Genomic DNA, 5,192 nt, shown 5'->3' with positions numbered 1-5,192 from the left:
GAAGATCTCACAGGAAGAAACAGGTAATACTTCCTGCGCACTAGACGCAAGGTCGTCCGAACACAAGATTGCATCACAGCACCCCCTTGTGACAATAACAGGCTATAGCCTTAGATAACAAAAAGTGATTTTGCAGCCCTGTATTTCACATGGGTTACACCCTCCCCCTTTGACCCAGCATGAGCCCCTTCATGCGTCACGCTGTGGTCTACAGATGAACTCTCATAGTCACCTATTGTATAAAGTGCTTGGTTAAAGCTCTCTATGAGGCTCTGCGCAAAGGAAATTAAGGGATTTCCCAACTCAGGATAATGGAAGCGCCCTGGTGGTCGACGTGTCCTTTCCGACTTACGAACATGGTCATTTTTTTCTGCACTTTCAACAGTTTCCTTATTCTCCAGAGCTACCTCGGGGGTTTGTGGGTTCAGATCAATGGTTTCCATAGCTATAGGAGCCTCTACATCAAAGGACGGTACACTGTAAAAAAATATTCCGTAGAAAAACAGAAAATGTCCTGGTAATTTTCTGCCAGTACATTTTCTGTTTTTTTACGGAGGTTTGACGGACCTTTCTGTAAATGATAAAACGGAAAATTCTGTAGATTTACAGTATACTCTCTGTACTATTTACGGACATTTCCTTCAGCTATAAAACAGAAAATTCCGTTTATTCACAGTATATTTTCTGTATCATTAACTGATATTTTCCGTTAATAGAAAAATTGAAATTTCTGTTTATATTACTATTTCCAAGCACTTCTTTTCACTGTAACTCATTAAATATAGTTCTTTATATCCTTAAACGTACATTTCTATGCAATTACAACCTAGTACACCATGTACTCAAAAATTCATAAATTAAAACTTAAATTAATTTGTGCTTCGTACACAACAACATTGGTACAATTAATGTTAAATATTCTTTTATTCTCCTTAACTCAAACACTATACTTAAATATAATGACAGCATCCATCTTGTCATAAAACTACTAAACAGCTGATACATGAACAAAATAACTCACAAGCTTTCAAATTTGAGCATTTTTATTTCCTTGAAATCAGGTTGCCCTCATGTAAATGTGTTTATTTACATTCATTCAAGTGGCTACCAAGTGTTTTCTTCAAACAGGACACCTGACAAACAAAAAATGTCATATTTAACGACATGTTCACATTTAATAATATCCAGAGTACCTTTTAGTTAGAATCACTGCCTTGTGGTAGTTTTGCCTCAGCCAAATGGTTAAGGTGTGGTTTACATCCATCTCTGTCCACTTATGATACAGTATACACATGTAGTCAGTTATAGCCAAACACCTTTGATTACTGAATTGCATTCACTTCATTAATGAAGTGAATGTAATTCACATTTGTGTGAACATTTGTCTGAGATTAACTCTTTGGGCTCTTTACCTTACAATATAACATACTTGAGTCAAAATTTGTTGACTGTTTAAGTGGTGCCACATGAATACAACTGAACAGATCTAAAGAAGATGTTCCTGAACTTTGGGTTTATTCGAACAGGACTGATGGATAACCACAGGACTTTTCCCCATATGATAACTACAACACATAATAAATTAAGACAGATTACTGTCCCAAACTTAAAGATAAAAGTGTATTTACGGGACTTGTTTTGTCAGTGAGGAGCAAAGTATAATTAGAAGTGCTTGTTCTGATGAAAAGTTAAACTGTAAACAGCAGCATAGTGAATAAGGATCTGTGTCCACGAATCCTCAGCAGTGACAACACTTAAACATCATAGTTCAAAATCCTTAATGCACACCTTTTTCTCCACGGTGTTCAAATTCTCTAAGCTGGTTAAGTAGAGGAAAAAGTCTGACATATTTCATGACCATTAAATGTTAGACAAGGCTCTGAAAACGAGGTTACAGTTACAAACAAAAACCTCTGCTTGTGCGCACAGACCCTAAATCACAACAAATAAGACAATAGTAAGACAAATTACTACAAAGTCTTGTTACCGCTCTTCATATAACAGTGTGACAAAGTCCTGAATGCAGCCTGCATGTTAGTACATCAAGGTCCATCTGAGCTTTAAGTAAAATACACTCAGCTTTTCCTTGGATTTTAAGAGTTGCTCAGTTCATACAGGAACTGCAGCAGTCGGAGTTAACGTGTCGCTGTGTTGCTCCTCCGTGTCAGCCATTGAGACTAGTCGCAATTTATTCTGAGGAAAAAAAGAGAAACAACAAGACATTTTTAAAAAGTTTGTATTTTTATAATTTTTTTTTACCTAGAGCATAAACAACATAAACAAAAAAAGGATTAGGGCTGTGCGATATGACGATATATATCAGATTACGATATAAAAATGTCTATCGTTTCATATTATACACTATTCTTTGTTTTGTGGTGTTGCAAAATAAACTGTTTACGGCAATATTTTTTTCATGGTTTTGATGGTCACTGTAGTTGCTATATTATTTCTTAAAGTTCTCTCCTTCTCTTATACTTAAAATAACCACAGTATGGACGGACAAGTGACTGTTTTTACGCGTACTTTCGTTACCAACAATGAGGATAAAACCATCGTGTGGCTCCGCCGTCCGCTTGTTTATTTTCCACATAAACCTTTCACAATAAAGCTCAAGTTTCTGTTGAGACTTTTCAAACTAAACTGAAATGATATACATTATTCTCAAACATAAAATTTCAGAATATGCATCAAACAAATGACCTCAAATAAAAACATCAAGTAACTATAAATGGCGCTTACAGTCACCACGCAGATGAAGGCACAGAGAATACCAGCATGGCCAGCAAGGATGAGGCAGAACCAGAAGGACCAGTCAAAAGAAATCGAGGACCTTATTGTTAAATGAGGGGCTACCTCTGTAGCATGGACATGGTTTGGTTATGAAAAGTCTGACACGCCCCAGAAAACTGTACTATGCAAATTATGCCACAAACTGGTCCCCACCACCACTCGAACACGACAAACCTCTTTAACCACCTACACAAGAATCACATGAAAGAGTTTCGAGAGAGTTTACGAATGAAAAGCAAAAAAGAGTCGTCAGGTGCTCAAAATAATCCTTAGACTCAAACGTTAGAATAGGCTTTTCCTTGCAGCACGCCGTCTAATAAATACTCAGAAAGAAAATGGCGGCCATTTAAACTCATGTCTAAAAATGTATAGTTTCATGCATCGGTCAAAACACTCGACTCCAGGTACACGACGCCCAACTGAAAACATTTCACATAAGTCGAGTTGCCCGAGAATCACAGAATTTACAGAAAATGCACTATTTTGTGATATATATCGTTATCAGGAGAGATACGTCTTATATTGGGATATGAGACTTTGGTCATATCACGCAGCCCTACAAAGGATTATAATTCACGTAGAGTTGCATACACATAACACCATTCTGTTGCAACAAAAGCAGTTTATAATTAAAGTAACATACATACCTTGAAAAACTAAATCAACCACAACATTAAACTCACCTTGTGTTTGTAGAGAAGGTGATCAGGGTTTTTCTTCATTTCCTGAGACCAGCTGCTCTGGATCATCACCAGCTTGTATCTTCATCTTTTTTTTCACTCGGGGAAGTCTTTCCTTTTCTTGGCCATTGCTCTGCACTGGAAAACCAAAGTGTGTGATCAAAGGTGAAATAAGGGATATTTTTCCACTGCAGGACTTAAAGTGCTTCAAGTAGTGATAGCTGTTGATCCATTTCTCAAATAATCTGTAAGGATCTGGATTTTTAAGAAAGATACAAATATCTCTGCTTATATTTGGCTAAAAGCTTGATATAGACAAGGCATATAGAGCCCCTGCACACCAGCACTGCCTTACATTATAGTTCAATCAAGAAATAGTTATTATTGATTTATTATTGAATTTTTTTAGTAATAATTTTTAGTATTTAATCACATTAGCACAGTGGGGTGACAAAAATATTCCACATACAAGAAATGCTGCTCAGCATTTCATAAATTACATTTTCAACAAATGTTGGAGTAAAAACACAGTTACAGGGAAAATGTGTCTGTCTGTAAATATTAACTAAACATTTCTATGTGCTACAAAATAGACATACTGTAATTGTAAATGTGCTGAGGTGAAACTATACTTTCAATAATTTTACCACTACAGTCTGTTAACCACCGAAATAATCTATGCTGGTCAGCTAGCTAAAAGTCTTTACTTTAGCAGCCCAAATCAGAGGCTAACAGTAGCATTTGCTAGCATCAGCCAGTAAGGTCTGAGGCTTAAACTAGGGTTAGTGTAACTTTGCCTGAAACCCTTTAAAGTGTACAGTAGAGCCAACTGTAAAACACAGGTATTGATACAGTACTTATTAGAGTCCTAGAATAATTTCTAGAACCATGAAGTTCTCACTTTCCCAGTTATCCACATCGCTGACTTTCGCTAATTAGCTAGTTAGCAGTCACAGCTGTGTAATACCCAGAGAGACACAGACAGCTAACTATAATATTTATGAAAACTGGTTCAGCCACTGAAGGGCAAAACTGGTGGTATCACAGTAAAAATTATTTTAACATTAATTAAAATAAAGCTTAAGTCATGTTAAACCTAAATAACAATTATTTTAAAAAATGAGTCAGCAAAATATTCCTGACTTGTCTGGAGACAGCCGAAACCAGTTAACAAATAAATTAACAATTCTTTCTAAATAAAAACACGGAGTCTTTTGAAAAACATTATTTTAATAAAACGAAACATGAGTTTTAATACTTACCACAGAAATTTGAAGGCAGTTTCTCCAACTTCAGAATCCAAAATCCAGATGAAGCCTGAAAGAAGCCTAATGGCTGCTCTTGCGCTTACTTTTCCCTCCTTTTCAGGTTCTTTTTCCCACAATGCATTGCAGTAGTTGAGAAATACAGAAAAATACCTGTAAATGACTAATACGGAAAATTCCTTCACGTTTATACAGTAGATTGTACTGTATTTTTACGGATTTTTTTTACAGTGTACATCAATGCTGTCTTCGGCCACAGCTGATTTTTGATTAGTCATAATTGGTAAAGTTACATCGTCTTCAGTAGGGAGTTGCTCAGCCACAACATCTGGCTTCTCTCCTTCAGCTACTTCAGGAGGTACCCCTACAGGCTCTGCAGGCAGCAAAGGGGAGCTGCCTCTGCAAGGCTCATCCTGAGGCTGAGGGTTTACACAGTCTGCTGGCATAGCTGGTA

The 5,192-nt window shown here is 36.6% G+C and overlaps 1 long non-coding RNA gene across 1 annotated transcript; it reads right to left on the bottom strand.

Annotated features, from left to right (window-relative positions):
• Window positions 1–1,025: 1,025 nt before the first annotated feature.
• Window positions 1,026–4,963, bottom strand: LOC112435874 (uncharacterized). Its single transcript, XR_003024804.2, has 3 exons — window positions 4,736–4,963; window positions 3,477–3,611; window positions 1,026–2,193 (listed from the first exon to the last, which is right to left on the bottom strand). It is a non-coding gene; the product is annotated as an uncharacterized LOC112435874 (long non-coding RNA).
• Between the last annotated feature and the right edge of the window lie 229 nt (window positions 4,964–5,192).

The sequence above is a fragment of the Maylandia zebra genome, linkage group LG14 (genome assembly GCF_041146795.1).
Source record: "Maylandia zebra isolate NMK-2024a linkage group LG14, Mzebra_GT3a, whole genome shotgun sequence".
Lineage (NCBI taxonomy): Eukaryota > Metazoa > Chordata > Actinopteri > Cichliformes > Cichlidae > Maylandia > Maylandia zebra.
Note: the sequence above shows the minus strand (reverse complement) of the source record. Positions and strands in the feature narration are given on the sequence as shown.